The sequence below is a fragment of the Anabas testudineus genome, chromosome 6 (genome assembly GCF_900324465.2).
Source record: "Anabas testudineus chromosome 6, fAnaTes1.2, whole genome shotgun sequence".
NCBI classification, from domain to species: domain Eukaryota; kingdom Metazoa; phylum Chordata; class Actinopteri; order Anabantiformes; family Anabantidae; genus Anabas; species Anabas testudineus.
This window is the reverse complement of record NC_046615.1, coordinates 17,133,501-17,154,962: the sequence shown is the minus strand read 5'-3', so window position 1 is coordinate 17,154,962 and position 21,462 is coordinate 17,133,501. Positions and strand designations below refer to the sequence as shown.

The 21,462-nt window shown below is 41.3% G+C and overlaps 1 protein-coding gene across 17 annotated transcripts in view; it reads right to left on the bottom strand.

Moving 5' to 3' along the window:
* Positions 1-21,462, bottom strand: part of LOC113166004 (neuronal cell adhesion molecule-like) — a 61,356-nt gene that overhangs the window by 23,863 nt on the left and 16,031 nt on the right. For all 17 annotated transcript variants that reach the window (XM_026365879.1, XM_026365881.1, XM_026365885.1 and 14 more), the window contains exon 2: positions 11,957-12,041. The gene's annotated coding sequence lies outside the window, so the exon portion shown is untranslated. The remainder of the gene's footprint in view (positions 1-11,956; positions 12,042-21,462) is intronic.

The following is a 21,462-nucleotide window of genomic DNA, read 5'->3' as shown; positions in this document are numbered from 1 at the left end:
TTAGCTCTTGTGTAAAAGCTGCATTGAGTTGTCAGGACTCTCATTCAGCCAGCCTCTTCAATTACTCTATGGTCATTTTCCCATGGCAAGCTACTTCAACATCCCAAAACTAATTGGTTTTATGCACATCAGAGATGTAGAACATTTAGCAATGGACACACACATAGGTAAAGACACAATCACAATTGCTGGCTGCAGAACGTGAGGGTCAGAATATGTGTGAGCACACAGGCGGGACGGGTGGGTGCTGAAACACACCAGTGTAAATGAATAAACCGCATTGAAAAGGGCTCCAATGTATTTCCCTTAAAGCAACAGATAAAACTAAAGCATATGCTTTATGCTAACTATTACCAAAGATATTGCTATTGTCTGTGCCAAACAATACAGTAGTGATGCAATACTGCAACTCTGACAGTACCACTGCTGTTGCATCAGTACTGTATGGTTTTAACACCTCTGATGAAAGACAAGCCTTTTTCTCATGCCAAGCTCCGTAATTAACTCCCATAATCAGTGCTATTGATGGCTCATGCAATCAGGAGTTTGTGAGCCTCGGTATGGCCTTAATGGAGCAGCAGGGATCCCCTGCAGAATGCTGAATGTAGGGATATAATGATGAGAATGGCTCTGCACTCAGGAAGGTGGTGATGAGAAAACGGATACGGTTGGAAGAGTTTATTTTTCCGAGGCTGCTGGCTGCTCCCGCTGCAGCTCAGGATGTCACTGCATGCTATTCATGCCCAGGGCTGCATTCCCATTTCTCTGTGCCATTAAACATCTATGGGGGAGTGGGAGGTCGCTTCAAAGACCGTCGGAGATAATGAGACAGTCCTCCATTTGGTAACCAAACTGAAAAGTCACAGTCAAACTGGACGTCAATGTAAATTATTAAAAAAAAAAATCAACTAAAAAAGGTAAATAGTAATCTGTGAGGACATTTTAAACAAAAGATGTTCTTAATCGCTTCAAGGACTCACAGCTAATGTTGTAGACAGTTCGTAGCAGTGATATAAATTAGAGCCAAGATATAGGAGGTTCAACATTTTCTGTCTTTGACTAACACCTCGCATAGGCCAGCACAATGGAAATTCCATGGGGCGGCTTCAGCGTGTGTTTCCCATAATCTTCTCATTAGCTTTATAATTGGGGACCGTATGCAAATAATTGGGGTGTTTAACATATGAATTGGGGTCCTGTTATTTGGGGGAGACCCAACAGCTCAAAAACATGGCGTGACCCTTTCATCTGCACTGTATAATACTAGACAATATAAGTGTCCTCCACTGTAAAGTTGTTGTTTATATCCTTCTGGATCCAAACTAAAACTAAAACTGGATCAGAGTCACATTATATATAAGTATTTGTCTTTATAATCTTACTAAAAATCAACCCTAATTTATGACAATTTAAAGGGACAATTCAACCTAAGCTTTTTGGTTCAGGCTTGGAGACAAAGTCAGTGAGAAAGGCTGTGTTAAAATGGCAGTGTGACGTTTTAAAAACATTAGCATTTACCATGCAAGGTCTCACAAAAACATTAGGGACAGATCTGCTTGTGGGAAATGTAGACTCTAGTGAAGAGACTTTGAGAGAGAGTGAGAATATTTCAGCAACTGCTGGGTCAATTTTAAGCACTGTTTCTTAGATTTGTTGCAGGCCAGTTCCTGATTTTATGGAGTGCAATATTAAATCTCTGGAGGAGCCCTTTAAAGATGTGCTCTGTTTCCAATATTTTGCCTCCAGCTATCAATCTACAACAACTATTAATGCTAATGGGCATCTGTGACTAATGCAACGTGTCTGGCAATTGCTTTGGACCTCCTCTTTTCACAGAGCACCGCACACTGGCATTCATCCCCTTACATGCCGAAGACACTCTGGGACTCACTCTCTGTCCCCTTCGTCCAAATGCTAGTCACTGCTGGCGCCTACTCTTCTGAGAGGGGCTTCCTCTTTAGCATGCAGATAGAAGCAGCACCGCGAGATAGAAAGGTGGTGTTAAGGAGAAAACCCTGCCTAGACAACCTAAATGGAACTGTTATGTTTTTGTCTTATCATCGCAGACTGGCTAAATATAACATATTGTTGGTGAGTCACGTCCTTATATTATGCCAGCACTCCCATTGAGAGGCTACTCATAACTGGTACATGAAATCCTCTCTTTAAGATAATTGCTGTTGGAAACTTATGGGTTTCACAATCTTTTCACTGCCTCACACTCCAGCAAAAGCTATAGATCATTAGTTAGTAAAATAGGAATGGCACCAAGGCTAAGAAAAATTGAGTCCCCAAAGTACATTAGTACACTTGTCTAACACCTGACTTGTACAGTAGCTCATTACTGGAGAATTAAGTGAGCTGAGACACTTTTGAAAAGCATTCATTAAAATGAGATCAGAAGGGGAAGCAGCACAAGGCTCAAGGAGCAACTGTGAATGTGAACTTGACCTTCATTTAATAGCTGATGCTCACACTGTAATTACTGCTTCACTATTCCCAAACAGTCCAGCTTAGGCATGTGCGTAAATTAATACTCACTTAAATCAATTTGCATATGCATCCTCCTTGTTTGTGTGTTCACAGAGTTGATAGGTGAGTGTAGGACGTCAGACACTGAGCACTGAGCTTGAGTGCGCTTGCCCTGCTTCATGAGTGTGTTATGGGTGAGGCCATTCATATGCTGAGCAGAGGTTCATTATCATCAGCAAATGCAGAAGAGTGGGAGGAATGCATGCCGACTAGCTTTCAAATCAGCTAAAAGGACTCTCAAAATCCTGCTCTCTCAAAAACATGCTTTAGTTACAACAACACAACAGCTTTGAGAATGTAATCAACATAAAACCAATCTGCTGTTGAAAGACAAGAGAGTGCTTTGACAAAGCAGGGAGAATCATCCATACATACATACATGCTGTCACAGACAAACACAGTTACAATAGTTCTACAATTTAATCCATACACCCCGGTAGTTTAGAAAATGCAGCATAATGTTTTACAGTTAAATATAGGGACTCTCCATGTGCTTTTCTGCAGCGCGAAGCCACTCAAAAACGTACTCTAAAAGGGCACTCTGTATCCATGGCAATCCCTGGTGCTCTCAGATCTCCATGCCGACAAAAAGATGTCAACCCTCTCATCAAACACAGACATATGACAAAAAAAAGAGGTCCAGACCCATTTGTCATCTCATAAGTAACCTTGCCGAGAAACTATACGCTTAACATCTGCTCGGCCTTAAAACACATCTCAACCTCCTCAGAGTTCAACAAAAGAGGTATGATTAGGATCTCAGTTTGCTACAATGTCTGCACCGGATGGCTTACTACACATGTGAAGGGTCTCTCAAGATGGGGCCAATATGTGGAGTTTACTTTAAGCTTAGGGTGCAACAAAAAGAGTCTGTGCGAGACAGTCAGTGCAGGAAATGTTCACAACGGACACAAAAACTGGCAGCTGTGAAGCTTTGTACCAAATGAATTCCTGTGGGCCATGTCAGCCGGGCAAACATGGAGAACCAGTGTGCTCCGAGTCAACAGTTAATGCAGCTAGGCCTTTCTAGAAAAGTGCTACTGTGTAATAAACACTTTTCTGGTTGAATTTGAATTGTGCTGATACAGTACAGGCAAGCAGGGAGGCGGGGGGTCATTTAGGGGTGTGTGCACTTTGCATGGTAGCATTCAGTCTAGCAAAATCTGCCGACAACATCAGATAACAAAGCGTGAACACTGACTGTGCAGTCGAACAATCTGTTACCACTGCGTGCCACCCGAACATGTAATTTGCCAGTGAGAAAGTAGCAGGTGGATAGATGCACCGAGGTCTTGTCATTTTGAGGCTAATCTCCATCCTGTGCCTCCCTACGGCTATGTCGGTACTCATAATGAGACTAAACAGCTCTGTCAAAGTCATCTGCAGTGTGACAAATGATGAGAGCTTTGAGCTTTGAAAGAAGTGCTAACGTCTGCAAGATGCTGATGTTTAGCAGATAAAATGTTTATACCACACTTGGTAGGCTGGTTTAGCATGCTGATGTGGTAACATTCACCCAGTACAGCTCAAACTGCTGAGAATGTGTTGTGTATTTTGTTCATGAACCAGTGCAGTGGGTTTTCCAATTTTAAATTCGACCAGGTGATGTCAGAGGACTATTAAAGTGATTAAAATTCATCCCAAAAAGCCATGGAGGTGTTCAGCAAGTTTCATGAACATTCAGACATATTAGTGACCCAGGAAAAGTCAGGGGACCACTATGTCCAATAGTTGTTCATCTGACGTTGAGCCAGAGCAATCTGTAACCACTGTGTTACTAGAACATGTAATTTGTCACTGAGAAAATAGTGGTGAGAAAATCCCCAGCAGGTGGACAGAGGCAGTGAGGTCTAGAGTTATTAAGTACCACCTCTATATTCACAGAGCGCTACAATAGGCCTCCTCCTCCAGCCCCTTCCAATCCACCCCACCTGTGTCTGTGAAAGGTCAACACAGAGGAGGGTCCTCACCCCCTTCCCGAACCCACGGCTCCCTCTCCACAATCAGCCCCAGCACTGGAGCTGAGTGCCAGGAAACCCAATCAAAGGGGGGCTTCAGAGGGCTTCAGACCTCTAAAACCCTCCATTGTCTCCAGGAGGCTTCCCCAAACCACAGCCGGTCTATATGTAACACTGTAAGAGGAGTTGCTCATTACTGCCCGTCCCCAGTTCCACTTTGTCTCTTTTGTGCTGCTGACAGAAGAATCCAGTTGCCTAGGTGGGCCTATAAAGGAGAGTGCAGTTATATAAAAAAGGAAAGGAAGAAAAAAAAGCAAGAAACAAAATAAGAAAAGAGATTAATTTGCAAGAGTGGAAGACAACAAGGCACTTACTGTATGGTGCATGTAATGATGCAGCACCTTGGTGGTTTGACATAGAAGTGACACATCATACATTAGTGTCACCTGTTGTGTCATTTAATGGCATCTGTTTAAAATTTCACCCGACGAGTTAGTGAGTATTGACTGATAGACACACCGCACCACAATGTGTGTGACCGTCAGAGCAATCCATTATCACATAAAGGAAGCACTATGTAGTTGCACTCTCACAGCCCCTCCTCACTCCTATTCAGATACGGCAGGTGAATACAAATCATTTCCCCTCCGCTGCTCCCCAAAAGGACTCACCATCCAATTTCAGACATAAAGGACACAAACAATAGTCCTTTCAAAGTGTGAGAAAATCAAATCATGTGCTTTTTTAATGACACAAGACACAATCAGAAGTTAAACCTTACAAAATGCTAAACCAGTTCAGAAAAATGGTTTAAAATTGATTTTTCCCCTCATGAAGACTGAGATCTATGAGTTTATACATGCACTGCTTTAAAAAAAATTATTTACATTATATATTCTTTTTTTATTAATTAAGTGAGTGATAACATTATTGAATCGTGTATCAGTGCAACAGGTCAAGCGGAGAAACATGTAACAGTAATGAATTCATAGATCTACTTGTTTATCCTAATTTTGTTTTTACTTGATGAAAACTTGTGCATGTTGTAATACTTTTTGTTCTCAGGGATCACTTTTTATTAGCTTGTTGTTGTTTTTCTTAGTATAGTTTTAATTATAGTTTTGCATCGCAAATTTAACAAAAAATTAAACACATAGGAGAGATGGCATATTTCCATCAATTTAAACTGGACACGTCATCATTTTTAAAACCTGACTAAAGTGAAAAGATACCAAAAAACAAGGATTTTAGTAACACATGTTGGAAGTAGCAGGTTGATATTTTCATTACTTGATAATTAGATAATTTGACAATCAATTTATTAACCAATTATTTCAGACTACTTTCAAGTTGCACTTTTTGTTTGGGTTTAGTAACATCACTTGTCAATCCACTTTATACATGCAGAAACAGTTGATGTCACTATTAAACATTTCTTTGCCTTTTAGCATATGAAAATTAAATCATACACAACATAATTAAATTAAGAGGCACAATCCACCAAAATCCACTACAACACTTGCAGAAATGTTGCTTAATATAAAATGAATGTGTGTGCCAGCTGCACTCTTCCAAACACTCTTTCAACCAAGTCTGAATGAGGTTTGATTACTCTGGCTTGAGCTATGGCCACTCTATTTCATGAGTCAGGTTTTCATATGGTAAACTGAACAAACAACTCGGGGAAAGTGAACAATTCATCAAAGATAGCCCTGAGTAAATACCTTTCACTGTATTTGAATCGAAGAATGGCAGCGTGAATTTTCATTTCAAATCTTTCCCATCCAAAGTCTTCTAATGGAATTTGATCTAATTAAATTCTGACGCTGAGAAACTTGTGATATTTTACCAAAAATGAAATGACAGGGAAAGAGATAAAACCTCCCTTAAGTGAAAGGAAGTATTTTTGTTAGGGAGTAATTGGGTGACCCCATTTTATTTGAAGCACTGTTTTTTGAGACGAACACAGAAAATTTGGAAGATTAAAGAACATAACGGAAAGCCCATGGTGCTGACAGACTGATGGTGACTGCTGGCACTTCGCTAAGGCTTAGTGTGAACATGTTTCTATCTGTCTCATGGGTCTGGATGAATGAAATGTTAGCTAATGAGTATTAATGACACTAATAAAGGACGTAGCTTTCTCATAAAGGAAGTCTCTTTATGTGCTGTAAAACTCTTTGAAACTTAAGCTGGAGACGTGACGTGAAAACACTCCAGAGACAGAGAGAAAAAAAAAGCTAAAATGTTTAGTGGTGTTAAAGTTTAGAGATTTTCCTGTTACTTTTAGCGTTTGAGTGTGTTTCCACTGGGTCTGGTGTTTTGCCCAGCGGGCGTCACAGCTCAGTAAAAGTGCTCCATCCCCACAGATCGTCTGGCCCCATCAGAAATAATGGCTCTGACAAGAACTGCTCCATCAGCCCTCATTTGTCAGACGGCGATTCCGGAGGAAACATTGCTCCCATTTAACACTAACAATCGGCCCAGCTCCCGCTAACAGCCCCTGTCCTGTGTCTACGTTTGACGGGATGAGGCTGGTCACTAATGCAGGAGAAGTGTCTGCTGAGTGTTGGCTAATGTGGTGGAGGTGATGGATTTTTCTCTGCCTGTGTCTCTCAGGTGCAGGTACAGTAAATGTCAGGACAGGGAGGTCGAAGCAGCCCGACTGGACAAGGTGTGCATGACTTGCTTCCGGGGAAGGACACAGAGGGCTTCAGTTTGTTTGTGCCCCTGGGGTCGAATATGACAAAAGAACAAATTAGGGCTATAACAGATAATGGTACAGTATCTCTACAGGGACCACCTTACCCTCCTTTATCTACACATGAAGAATGAATAAATGAATTTTAGGGTCACCTACATTTGGCATAAACATTAAACGGTGTTTCTATTTGTGGGTATTGTTTGAATTTCACTGATATTAGAGCTGATACCCATCAGCACATTGAGGCTGTGAATCAATACTGTTCTATTGGCCAAAGCACATTACTACAATTTGCTCAAACAGTAGCCCAAACTGCATTTTTCACATTTGTATGAATATTGTAATGTATTTGACTTGGTTGGCAAAACAGGAAGTCAGCAGGTTTTACACTCATCTCACATCAACTAGAGAAGGTTGTATAGTGGCAGAGTTGGCCTCGTGACAGTCAACAGGTCTGTGCATTGACACTACAAGCACTTTAATTAGATTTACGTTTAATTACCTTCATTAGTTTTGGCTTACATGAGGTATATATGTTTATTTTTATATTATATCACTCCAAATGACATGAGGTGCAAAATGGATGTGAAACTGTTACAGTAATAAAGTGTAAACCACGTCTTATGTGTTTTTCTTGCTATGACATGTCTTGTGATAAAAGTATTTAAGAACGATAAAGGTTACAATAGTAACAGAGAAGTGAAGAAGATTTCAGCCAAGTACTGTCGGTACACACCCACTCATTTCTGAGAAAAGGTCTCAATAAGTGAAAACATCTGTGGAGGTGCACAAAGGTTATGTAACGAGGGTAGAGACTGTTGTTAGTAAGCTATATCTTCTCAAGCTTCTCAATGTGTTAATCAAATGTGGATTTTATTCATGACTGACATTTTATAAAATGCAATCAAACTGTAATCACAAAAGCACAAAGATGCATCATTTCAATCGTGTTGAAATTCAGCATCCGTGGAAATGAAACCTCGGAACAGAAAAAAGCCATTGGAAATAGAAGAGGTTCCCTGTAATTTACCAGGCTGCAGAAATCCCCAGACAACAGTCTGTATATAGCCTACTATTTCAGTGAGCTCACGCATTTCATATTTACTCATTCCTTTACTCTCCCTCCCTTTCTCAACAGGTACACAGAGAGATTTCTCATTAGAATTGGCTTAGATGCAGGCGAGTCAGGGGTTACATCTAAATTCAGCCATTTGTATTCCACCACAGCACCCGGGCAGCAGGCTGTTTATATTGATGAGCAGATAGACTTGGCCTTGGACCAGGACCCAAAGCTAACAGCCACATAAATCATTTGGTTTCTTAGAGGCCATATCAAACAGACAGATCCCACCAGCTCATGACTGTTTGAGGACAATCGTCTCTGCCCTGAAGGCACATTGATACTGAGATTCAGAGAAAATAGACCTTGTCTACACACCCACAGTGTTAAACGAAGGAAATGCAACGACATACATTCAGTAAGATCATTTGGTATTGACAATAAAGGCATGCTGGAAAAACAGAACATTATTCTTTAGGTTCATTACATGGATAGTCCACTAAACCTGGTCTCTGTAGACAGTAGAGAAGATACCAGTTTGATAACTGTACACTAAACATGAAGCTACAGCTGGCATAGACCTGTCCATGAAAAATAAGTGTAAGACTTTAAGAGGATATTCAATTAACTGACTTGTGGAAATGGACAACAGAGAGATGAAGCGGTGAAAAACTGCATCCAGCAGTGTGAATGAGAAAAAAATGTAGGCTACAAGGCTGAACCAGATAATTGTAGAGGACGAGTAGTGAAGGTAGAGCGAGGCCTAGAGGAAGGTTGTGCAGGTGAAAGAAGGAGAAATGAGCAGGAAAAAGATGAAGATTTAGCACCAGATATAGAGTAGTTTCTCCTCAGACTCTCCGGGCTGTCTGCTGAACAGTTGGTGAGTCAGTTGTGCATGAAGCCCTAGTAGATGGAGAAGGAGAGCAGCAATCCCTCAGGAGGAGTCTCGCCAACCTCTTTTACTTCCTCACTGTCTTTGTATCCATCTATTCATCTATTTGTTTATTCATGTCCCTCTGTCTGACACTTTAGCCTCGTCTCCCAGCACCACCCTGTCTCTGCTTGTCATACAACCACAGAGTTTTCTAAAAAACACACAGAGCCACTCTATCACATCCACCCGTGGCCTCTTTCTCACATTCACTTGCTCTTAAACATAACATGCTCAGACAGGAGTGTTGACACAGAGAGCCGTCAGAGAATCGTCGGGCTTGTATCAAAGAGGCACACAAGAAATATCTTGGCGCATTCATCTGAAATGACGTGCGCTGGAAGCAGCCCAGGGCTCCTCTATGTGTGTAAGAACCCCGCTACTCATCTGCACGTCTGATATCAGAACTGCTGCTGCGTAATATCACTACTTGCTTTCCAGCCACATGCTGACACTGTTCAGGTGCACTGACATTAAATGAAATCAGGCACTTTGTGTGGGAATGTGTGGCTCACACTCCAGTTTGCAGTGTTTTGACATGGTAACTCAGGTATATAAAACCAACTACAGCCTATAGAGGTACACAAAACATTGTACTAAGAATTTAAATTAAACCTTGTAAAATGGAATCGTTGTAAAAAAAGATGTCACACAGACACTGAACTTTTATCAATAACAGCACGATTCCAAACCTCAGCACTTATTTTTTTGATTAGAATATTATCAACAGCTTAAACTTTTACTTTAATTAGTATTTTACTGAAGTATTTTTATATATACACATGTATTAAATATCGAAAGTTGGACTTTAATCCAGAAATACTGGGGTTCATGGCTGGTGCCATTACATTTTTAAAACCAAACACACCAAATATTTGGTTAAAAATTCCTTGCCGTCAGTGGCTGGGTAAAACCTACAACACACAGACATCAGTGGATGGTTGGCATCTTCACAGTTGCTGCTCTGCCAGGCCTGTGCCGCAGCCATCTGTACTTCTTGCATGTTTCAGGGGCTTCAGCCACCTTCAATCTGGTTTTCAGCACATGAAACTCATGATCCGTTGGACTGAAGTCAGGTGACTTTGTTGTCTTTCTGCACTCTGCTAAAACTGGGGCTCTATAAATGGCTTAGCATCCTACTGTTCCTGCAATGTGTATCTCTATAGTGGGGCGAACATGATGTCCTTAAAACCAAAAGTCTGACCTGTATACTATCATAGTCACATTTCCATTTCAAAGCCAGTGTGTTGCTATAAATGGAAAATACCGCATGATAAGTTTTCAATCCTTCCCCCACTTGGCATCAAAACACACAGACACAAACAACAATACCAAACTCCTTAAATGCCACATGACAGAAACCAGTGAAAGACAACAGTATGAAGGTAAACAGAAACCTCTGCGGCTTTCTATTGAAGAGCCGTGGGCCTCAATGCAGCTGTTCACAATGGACGTTTCATGCCTGAGTGTGTTTCAAACTGCAAATTCAGTCTGCAGCTCCTAAGTGTGTCCCTCTATGACTCTACCATTGAAAAGTGTGGACTCAGCCTCTCTGGCCTGCTGCACACATTCACAACAACAACCAACTGTCACAGCGCAATGACAAGAGAGAAACAGAAAGAATGAGAGATTCAGAGACAAACAGACTGACACATAGGCCGAGGCAATGCAAAAGAGTGGAATAAGCACACAATGGATGAACTCAGAGAGAGAGAGAGAGAGAGAGAGAGAGAGAGAGAGAGAGAGAGAGCGAGAGGGAGAGGACACCCCTGTTGCCAAAAATAAAATAAGCGTAGCACCAGCGGCAGAGGCAGATGAGCTCCAAGCCGTCAGAGTCCCTTAACTCTCCACTCAGCTGTGTGTGCTGCCTCCCTGCCTGTCTCGGCATGCAGCAAGGCCGTGGTGGGATCCTTGCTTCACACTCCACTGGGCGGTGGACACAGATCACGCTGTGTCACATCAACTCAAAGTGCATTAGATCAACTCCCCGCTGAATCACAGACACACTCTCAACACCGCAGAATAAGGGGATGAGCTAAAGGTTATTGTGGGTCACTTTCACAAACCCTGTGGAAGCTGACGGTCAACTCTCTGGGCGCTAATGCACTGAGACCTTGTGCTTCAGAGAGCTCTTCAGTTCTCTATTGTACATTAACCATTAGGGAACTTTTCTACCTCTGCACGCTCCATAATGACACATTATGTGAGAGGCACTAAGCACAATTTAGGCTCTTAGAGCTATTTTGTGTATCGAAGTCTACTGTCCAAGCAGTGGGCGAGGATGAGAGGGTGTGTTACCTTGACAACCATATGCACCGAACAGAGTCGGACATAAAAAAAACAGTGTTTTGTTTTCTTTCCCTGCCAAAAATGGATGCCAACACACAAAAAAACACACTTTGCCAGTGGAAAAATGCAAGTCAAGCAAGTGGTGGCCTCAAAATCAAAAGACATCAAAACAGAGAGCGGAAGAGAAAGAGTTGTAGCCATGGAAAGGTTGAGTAGTTGTTAGGGGCTCGTGAGCTGTACAGAGAGTGTGGATATTAATACATTCACACATTGGCAGAATCATAGATGCAGATATTCGGTCCAGAGACATTTGCCAGGCATGGCAAACAGGCTGACATTTGTGAGTGCTCACATCCTTCGAGAGGGGGAAATAGCTTTGAGAGAAACAAGAATGTTTGATCCTAAAAGACCGGACATTCATACTGTTTTGGAAAATGATGATGCTGGTGGAGAAGAGCTGAAGTCAAATGTTTCCAACTTACCAGAGAAACTCAAATCCCCTCACTCCTCCTCCTCTCCGGTGATTTGTCTTCTTCTTCTTCTTCTTCCTCTGTGGTTTTCTTTAATCTGGTTGAGCAAAATAAAAAATGCAGACATATAAGTTTGATTTCTACCAGATAGGAAAATCCAGTCTTATCGACAACCAGTCATGAATTTGACTTCACAAGGGGCCTAGTACTCTGTGTTTGGTTTTATTATAATCTGCTAAATCCTTTTCATATTGGAAGTCTCTTGCCCTATCACACTCGCACCACAGATTACACATCAGGATGCTACGGCATGAAATCTCTCCCTCTCATCATGATCATCGCTCAGTGTGTTGACTCTTTGGAAATACACTTAAAACACTTCCAACTGTGACAGGTTTTCGTGGTGGAAGAAGCAAAGCAAACATCCAAGCTGTGTAAACCAGAGTGTGGACATGGATTTTCAGAGGCTGGAGTGTGTAATCCAAACTGATAGACACAAAACCCTGTGGCTGAGAGCTGGGGGAGACACACATCTCCTCCTCTCCTCTTGTCTTGTCTCATTTTCTTGATCTTTCCTTCTCTTATCTTACCCTCTTCTGTCTTTATTCTCTATGCTACTCTCTCTATACTACTACCTAATGTCACCCTCACTCATGTCCCCTTTCTTATCATCTCGTCTTCTTTTCTGCTCTGTTCAATACTGTTATCTCCTGCTTTCTAAACTGCCATAACCAATTTTCTTTTCTCCTCTTCTCTCATTTCATCCCCTCCTTGTTTCTGCCTCAGCAGTTTAACATCCTTTAGGTCGGGACCTCACATAGACCCGTAAAATGTGCTGAAAGATACGGAACGTTTGAGAGACTGATGTTACAGAGACTGATGTTACAGATATACAGATGTTTGTCTTTTTTTACATTTTTCCAAGATTTTTTTAGAGCTAAGTTTTGGTTTCTGCAAAAAAACATAGAAAATAAAAGTTTTCTCACTTGAGAACTTGAGGGACAAGAGTTTGGGACATAACCGTGGGGTCATAGTCCAGATGTCCAGATCAGGTCTATCCTACAATTTTCATGTTACCTCTTACTCTGAAATCACATCCTCCCCTCACCTTTTCTCCTCCAGCTCCTGCCTTCTGCCTCACTGTCATGTCTTTCATACTCACTGAGCCTCGGCTTTACTGTCAGGAGCCCCCATTCAGACCCTTGTAGGTGAGGAACATGTGTCTGGACATATTTTGAATTATTTATGAGTTATGTTTCTCCATAACAAATGTTTTTTTAAAATGAAAAAGCATTTTTTATATGACATATCATGACTTGACAGCTGCTTGAAGCAAAAATGTGGAACCTTACCATTTGGTCACAGGCCAAAAAAAGGGTCAGCTGTCCTGTCTTAACCTTCCCTGTCCTCTGTCCATTGCTTCTCTCTTCTGGCTCTAACAATATCCTTACTTTATTTTCTTTGCTACCTGTATTATTCCACCCCTTTCTGTCCTCCCCCCTCTTTTCCTCAAACATTGTCACAGTGAACAGAGACACACCAACCAGAATCAATAAGCAAAATGATGGAAGAAGTCAATCCAATTTACTTCTAGCAAAGGCTTATCGACGCCAGTCTGCCGCTCTAAATAAAAGTCTGGGAGCCCCATTGAGAGCCGCCGCCGTTTCCACTCGGGTAAATACGAACACTGCTTTCTGCACCGCTTCTCCATAGGTTTACATTAATTCTCTCTCACAGTCACAGATGTTTTTTCTTCAGCTGTTTTCTCCCAAGATCACTATTTTGTTTTAATACCCAATATGTGGTTCTACAAGGTTCTCTATACTATGAGCCTAAAAGCATTTGGAGTGTTCCTAGAAAATCTACGACATTTATTTCAACCTTTTGTACAATTTACAGACCACAGAACACTGTTAATAACATATTACATCTTACAAAGTATCACACCAGAAAATCTGATCTTCCCACAGGACTGAATTTGAAAGGATCTTGACCCAGATTTTAAAAAACACTGACATGCATGCTATTCCCTCACAGTATTATTGCTGACACCATACCTGAGCACAGACCTGCCGTTCACTTATCATCTTGTTCAGCTCGCGCAGTTCAACTTTACAGGACCAAGCTTTTAATTTCTGCCTCACTCTGCAGCTGCTAGATAGCAGTAAAACAGATGATAACAGCTGAGATCTATGAATAAAATACAACAAGTAAATGACCTTTCCACATCCTGTTTGAATGAGCCGAAGGCTGATCCCATCAAAAGCAGCCTCCCACCAAGACATCGAGCCAGCCATCCCGCCACCCCACCTCTGCCCTTAGAAACCACAGAGTCAGGATGAGTTCAGTCCAGCTCTGCTACCATGGTGATAAGCAGAGGGACGGAGGGCTGAGACTGTAAATAGACGGAGATGGGATGGTGACAGTGGGCAGTAAGCAGAACTACAAAACATCTCACAGCAAGAAACCAATGTTGCCTTCAAAACCTCAGGGAGTGCTCTCGTGCCATGAGTGCAGACAGCTGAATCTTTAACGGATATAAAAAGTACAAAAACATTTCGTCGGCCAAAATGACTAAATGTAAATGCAAGTAAAAGCAAACAAATACAGAAAATGTGTCGTAATCATCCTGATCCTTGAAGCTCCTCCAATCAATGTTTTCCATTTTACCAGTGGATGAAATGACAGATAAACTATCCCCTGATTCTGTTTCCTCACTTCTACAGTCTGTTAGCATATTTCAGCTCATTGATTTGTTTTAACAGCTCACAACGTCACCATTTTGGTTCACTGTCATTACTTTCATTAATAAAAAACTACAGTACATCACAGTCACCAAACAGCAGTTAGCAGCCAGTGTTGAACATAACTTGTTAAGTAGACTAAACCTCTTTCAAATAGATGTCTGCACAGTGTAAATGGTGCACTGTTTGCTAACACGTTAGATATATTAACTTCATAGGACATTTGTCAGTGCTGTGTTTACAGATACCTGTGTCACCTCCAAGTGGTCAAATATATAGAAATACAGCTACACTACAAAGCTTCTCTATATTTTAGCTGTAAAAACATAAACCTTTATATTAGTATTTAGTATTAATTAATAGACATATTCTAACTAATGTTCTGAATTTTATCCAGCATGGTTTAGTGCAGACAATGTCAGGTAGTGAGGTTTCACATGTTCATTTAATGAGAATCTGTTTGTTTTCTCCAGACTGTGTTGTTTACAGTAGGTATGTGTGTTTGTGTGTCTGTGTTCTCAGACATGGGAAGAGGGTACAGCACCGGCTGCAGCAGCCTGTGGGTTTTAGTTTAGACTCTTTCTTAATGAGGGAGAGTGTGGCTGCAGACTATACCACTCTCCCAATGAAGCATCATTACTGCCAAAGAGGGGAGAAATAATTAGAGCCGGAACATACTTTCTTTTCCTATGATAATTTTTACATTAGGGGACACAGCTCGCAGAGACAGGGATGCTTTTATTGCCATTACACTGAAGGCAAACTGAGATTCAGCAGAATCAACAACAGAATAAAGCTGATGAGTGTGCTAAAAAAATGCAAACTACCCGTGAAAATGTTAACAGCACAGCTGAAACAAACTCTTATGGACATCTCACTGCTGAAAAAGTCAGCTCTAGAAATTTCAGCACACTGTAAGAAGCATCCTAAGACCATCACCTGTCTATGCTTTACAGGATAAAGCTTGTAAAAACAACTAATGTAATACCTTACATTGTTTAGCTATTAATGTGCAAGCTGTTTTCTCAAGTTGTTTATTTTTGGCGTATAAAAAAATAAAACTGAAAAACCTACTTAACAATTTTAGGTCAACCAACTAGGCCACTACAAGCCTATAAAGGTGTAAGATATAATTTAACAAGGCAAAGAAAAGCAGAACATCTTCAAAAATAAGTAACTTCTGTGTCTGTTTACAGTGCAAAAACAAACATATTTAATTTACAATTACATAAAAAAAGGAAACTCTCACAAATCTTCACACTAATAACTTTTAACTTATAACAACTGTTATTAAAACTCATTCTGCAGCCAAATCATCAAACGTTCAGCTGACTAGAAGCATCACCTGTTGCTCATATCACAGGTTTTTCTTTATTTCTTTCTTTCACAACAGGTGATTTATATGGTCTAAGATCACTACTCACAAGAAAAGAGAGAATACATCACCTTTGTGTCTCTATGTGTCAATAAGGACAAATCCCCTCAGCGTGTGCATCCGTTGCTTTAGAGCAAAGCTCAGATGTCATAATCCCAGTGGCTGCGTATTCCTCGATGTGGCTGCTGTGACTGACTGACAGTAAAGAGAGAAGAGCTGATTCCCTCACAAAATCACCCACCACCCAGCTTTAACACACCCACAACCCCTCCTCTCACGTTCCTCCTCTCCCCCCCCCCTTCCCGTCTCACAGTGGGATTAAAACAACCTTTTGTCTCTCTACAATAGGGGTTAAACATTTCCTGGTATCACATGAACAGCCACCACAATCCATAAAGTTACCGGGTGGCTTTTTAGACACATTTGTACAAGAGCATTAAATATTCAAAGTTAGCCGTTTGGTGTCAGATGCCGCTGACAGCGGGACGGAGAGATGACAAGAGTGTAACATCTTGCAAAGCTAAATTCACAAAGTAATTACATGGTGAATCAAACAGCACCCAGTGTACACTAAAATAACCACGAGCTGCAGTGATTGTGGTTGAGTCAACGCAGTTCTCAGGAACTTCAATAGAAGGTGGAGGTGGAGTATAGGAAGCACAATGATGTAAATAAAAAGAAAAAAGCCTCAAGGCACATCCTAAATACTTCCTTTCCCATAAAGTGAGAGGCCAGAGAAAGTGCTCACCTACACTCAGCAGATGTCCCCATGCAATCTAATCTATTTGACTCAGAGAGGGAAAGCCTTATTTATTGCCGACTCTTCTCTGGTATTATTGCGACCCGTTTTAAAAGAATACATGTGAAAAAAAGGTCTTTTGGTGTCCTTTAGCTATGGTTGCAGAGGGCAACAATGGTAGGAGCTGTCCCTTTGAAAGAGTCACTATTCTCAAGCCCGGTCCTAAATAATGCTCGGCTCACTACAAAAGCACAGAAAATGTAACACAATATATCTCAAAGAACATTGTCCATTCTACTCAACAATGATTAAACCTCCATTATCCGAAAAAACTAAACAAAAACAAAAACAAAACACACTATTTTACACTTTTTCTTCTCAATTGCAGTGGTGGAATTCAAGTAGTAGTATTTACTTGAGACAGTTCACTTGAGTTTTTCCATTTTAAATAACAAATACTTCCAGTGTGTTACATTTAGAAATAATGTTCATTTATTTTAAAGATAAAGCTACAGCTTATTTTTCAGATTAGGAAATGTTAACAACTAAAGCAGTAATTCTTAACCTGCGTGGCTGGTGACCTCTTGCTACAGTGTGTAATTTGGGCTCTCTGTCATGTTTGGGATGTCTAGATTAAGTATTTACACCAAAGAGACATTTCCCCCAAATAAAAAAAAAGCGAAAATAAGAGAATTATACAAAAAGGTTTTAGCTTTTACTTTATTTACATATAACATCTGCACTTCTTTCATCACAGCTTAATTATTTCCACTGGTTTAGCTTGTTGTTTGGGGAATAACCACTTAAGAATCCTACAAAGCCACATGAATTCTGTCTGCACCGCTGGGACATGCTCAATGGCTTCACAACATGGCCATTGTTGCAGGCTACTGCGAGTGTTTGATTTCCATCCACATACAACAATGAGACCATCATCATATAGACGTCAGAGCTTCATTGGTGGTCAAGAGATATGAAACCTCTGCACTGGAATTCCACCTTAATTCACTAATGAACAGCTTCGGTTGTTTTCTATGCAAACATAACTCAGCACGCTAAGCTTTCTCAGCATGCAACGTCACCCCATGAGAAGCCATTAATTTAAAAAATGCATCATAAATAAAAGCATTCATGGTGGCAGACGTCTTTCAGAAAGATGATGGATAGCAGGGAGGTGTATGGATTATGGTATGAAATGAGTGAGACGGCCATATTTCATTGGGCGAGGGGCGTGATTGACCAAGTCTAATGGGCATTATTTCTGCACACTGACTCTGTTGAGCAGAGACACTGGGCGATCCCGGCCGGGCCCATTGCTCGCTCAGACTCACACTGAGAGAGGGCCGGCGCCCTCCCTGCTCTTTGTCACGACACCAATAGAAGAACAATATTTCAATAGCAACTTTTAACAGAACAAAGTTCCTGCTGCAAACTAGACCAAGCCCTCCAAACTAGAACTGCACACTGTCTGCATGAGTATATGTGTGTGTGTGTGTGTGTGTGTGTGTGCGCGCGCGAGTATGTGCATGCATTTGCCTGTCAGTGGGTGTTCATGGCAAGGACTCCTTTTGAGTTTCCTTTTCAGAAATGTGAATAGGAGTGAAATATGATTGGCTCGAACAGAGAATAATGCACTGGGTTCACAAGGCTATCGAGCCAGGGTGGGGGGACACTTGTGAAATACTTTACTGCTGTCAGCAAGAGAATGAAAGGACATGGATGGAGGATTTAGACCTCTTAAGTTTGCTTCTGACACATTCTTGCAAGTAATTTTCCACAGTTGTTTGTTGGGATCCTCCTAACAGTATTGTTCTATGTCAAATTTGCAGCTCACACCAAATTACTAGTTGTTTAAATGTGATTATCTATTGACTAACAAACCGTGACAATGAGATTTTTGAAGACATAACCTCACTGTACTTTGACAATCACTTCACTTTGTCTTCATCCATGTCAGCATCAATTTTATCCTTGTTAGCTCTGGCTGAACTCATTACAACACAATAACAGAGAGGAGTCTGATGTCAGAGGTACCACATAATAAGCCTTTAACGATACCATGAGGTATCCAGTTGACTATCAAAGGAGCTAAGTGAAGGAATTTAACATTTCAAGAAAAAGAAATGCTCATTTTGCATCAAGCATCGATGACGCGGGCATCAGATTCAGCTCAGGGGACAGTGAGGAAAACAAAGCTGCCGAGGTCTTAAGGGAATTTACATGAATTACAGCAAGAGGCCCATAGGCACGGCCATGACCTCTCTTCAGCTTTTTGGAACTAAACAAGATCCCAATCCCGCCCATCAACACACACACACACACACACACACACAGGCAGTCCCCGCTACAAACACACACACAAAGACACTCTGATGGAGAATGGTGTGACTGGTTTCCATGGTGCCATGAGGCTCACTGACAGGGCTGGAGTGTTAACATGCTCACAGACAAGAGAGAGGATGATGGAGAAAAAAAAGAAAAGGACAGAGGGAGAGAAAGAGGCACAGAGAGCGCAGTAAAAAAACAATAGGAGTGTAGAATAGGAGATATTTACCACACACAGGCAGCAGACCATCTCTGAGGTTAAGGACCTGTGGTGGCGTGTATCGTATTTCTTTGTAGCTCAAACACTCTGACACAATTCAACACGCACACACAACTTAACAGAAGCCAGAGCAGCACTAGTCTCTTCTTTGTTCCTCCACCCACTGTTTACAGCATCTACTCTGAACTGTGAAGTATATTATTAAGGGATAATTCTGTATTATTTCAATTTGGGTCTTATTCTTTTTGTAGTTTGAGCCATAATTCCTATTATTAACAGTAACTGCGGCCTCGAAGTTAAGTGCTTAAATCTGCAAATGCATCACAAAAAGCTAACAGTTATAATTATAGAAGTTATAAATCAAACCTTAGGTTAGCCAGTATTATGATATTTGAAAGAGACAACAAATCAGTAGTAGTTTCTCTTTATTCATTGAGCTTTAGTTTGTTTGTTTGTTTGAGTAGTGAGACAGACATGTTAAACTTAAAGTTGATGGTCAATGTATTGTTTATTGATCAAATACATACGTTATAGGTTGTATAATTTCCTCAGACCTAATTTACTGTGGTCTGACTGGTCGGTTGTGGTGGCCTCATTGTGTGGGATGTGATTCAGGGGTCTGAAACTGGGCTAATCAATTCTATCGGTTATACCCGCACTGTACGCACCAGAACATGAAACATGCTGGAATCACTCAAAAAACATCCAGTAGGATCTCTAACACTCAGATAAGTGATAATACGTGATTACTTTTTCTACACCATTTTAACTAAATGTTAAAGAAAACCCAGTGCTCACAACAGCAAGTACTTTAGGTTAATAGTGTGTTTGTAAGTCAGTTTGGGTGATACATTTACTGCCCTTCTTTATGTTCTCTTCCTAATAAACCTGGTCTGTTAACAACTTGTATGACTGTCTGAATGCTTGCATTGGTTGCCCTGTTGTCCCAATTTGTAGCACTGTTGTTATGCTTCCAGATCTCAGTAATTACTTTGGTGAGCACAGTGCTAGAAGCAGAAATAAAGAAGCCATAAAACAGGTTCCTCCTGTATGGTTTAAAACACTTTTCAGTTTTAAGCATCAAGTGCTTTATACTATCTAGTTGAATGTTTAGCCTATTGAAAACCTGTCTGATCATTGCTTTTTCTTGCCATGTTTCAGCGCCTAGTTTGGTAAGTGCAGTGTGATAATGTTGCAAACTACAAAAACAGAGCTGAGGTTGTAATGAACTAAAATGTTGATTTAACAATATCCAAGAAGTGAAGCAGCCTCCTTTCCTGGCTATTGTTAGCTCACCATGCACAGACCAATGGCTTTGAATGACTTGCCAACTGTCATAGCCATACAGTATATTGAAATATGGCAATCATTTGCGTGATATTGAAGTAGTGAGAGGGAGCACAACAGCCTGGTTTCATACAGTGTGTGTATGAGGCCTCCCTCCAACTGCAGAGAGCACAAGCTGAGTACATGAGGGGAGGTGGAAAAGATCCAAGAGTTTTCCGCAGCACGGGAAAAAGAAAAGCCCACTGAGCAGGTCGCCTCATCTATATGCTCCATACTGTCACCAATGAGAAGATCATCCTCGGTCCAGTGAGCAGTGAGCACCCATGGGCATCAATAGACACATACTGCCACCCACCCACACACACACACACACACACACACACACACACACACACACACACACACACACACACACACACACACACACACACACACACACACATGCAGAGAGAGAAGAGACATACGCTCTCTCGCTCTCTCAGTATGTACATGTGTGCTGATCTCTGTGTCCATATGTGTCCACAGAAGGTGCAGGCATGTGTGCACCTCCTTCGCTTCCCCCACCAGGACCAATTTCCATCAGTCGTCTGTGTGAGAGCGTGCGATCGATGCTGCACAGGGCAAGTCATCCAGGCTGTTCATTACTGTTGGCAACACTGCAGCCATAAGCACAAACAACCTGCCCCACTGACACGTTACACACCCACTCCGGATGGACGGATGGACAACAGTTTAACACTTAGCAAAAGCATTATCCCGTTACTTTACGAGCAGCTACTGCGCAATCTGAATTTGAGTTTGCTCCTTGACTGTTGCTCCTGATTTCAT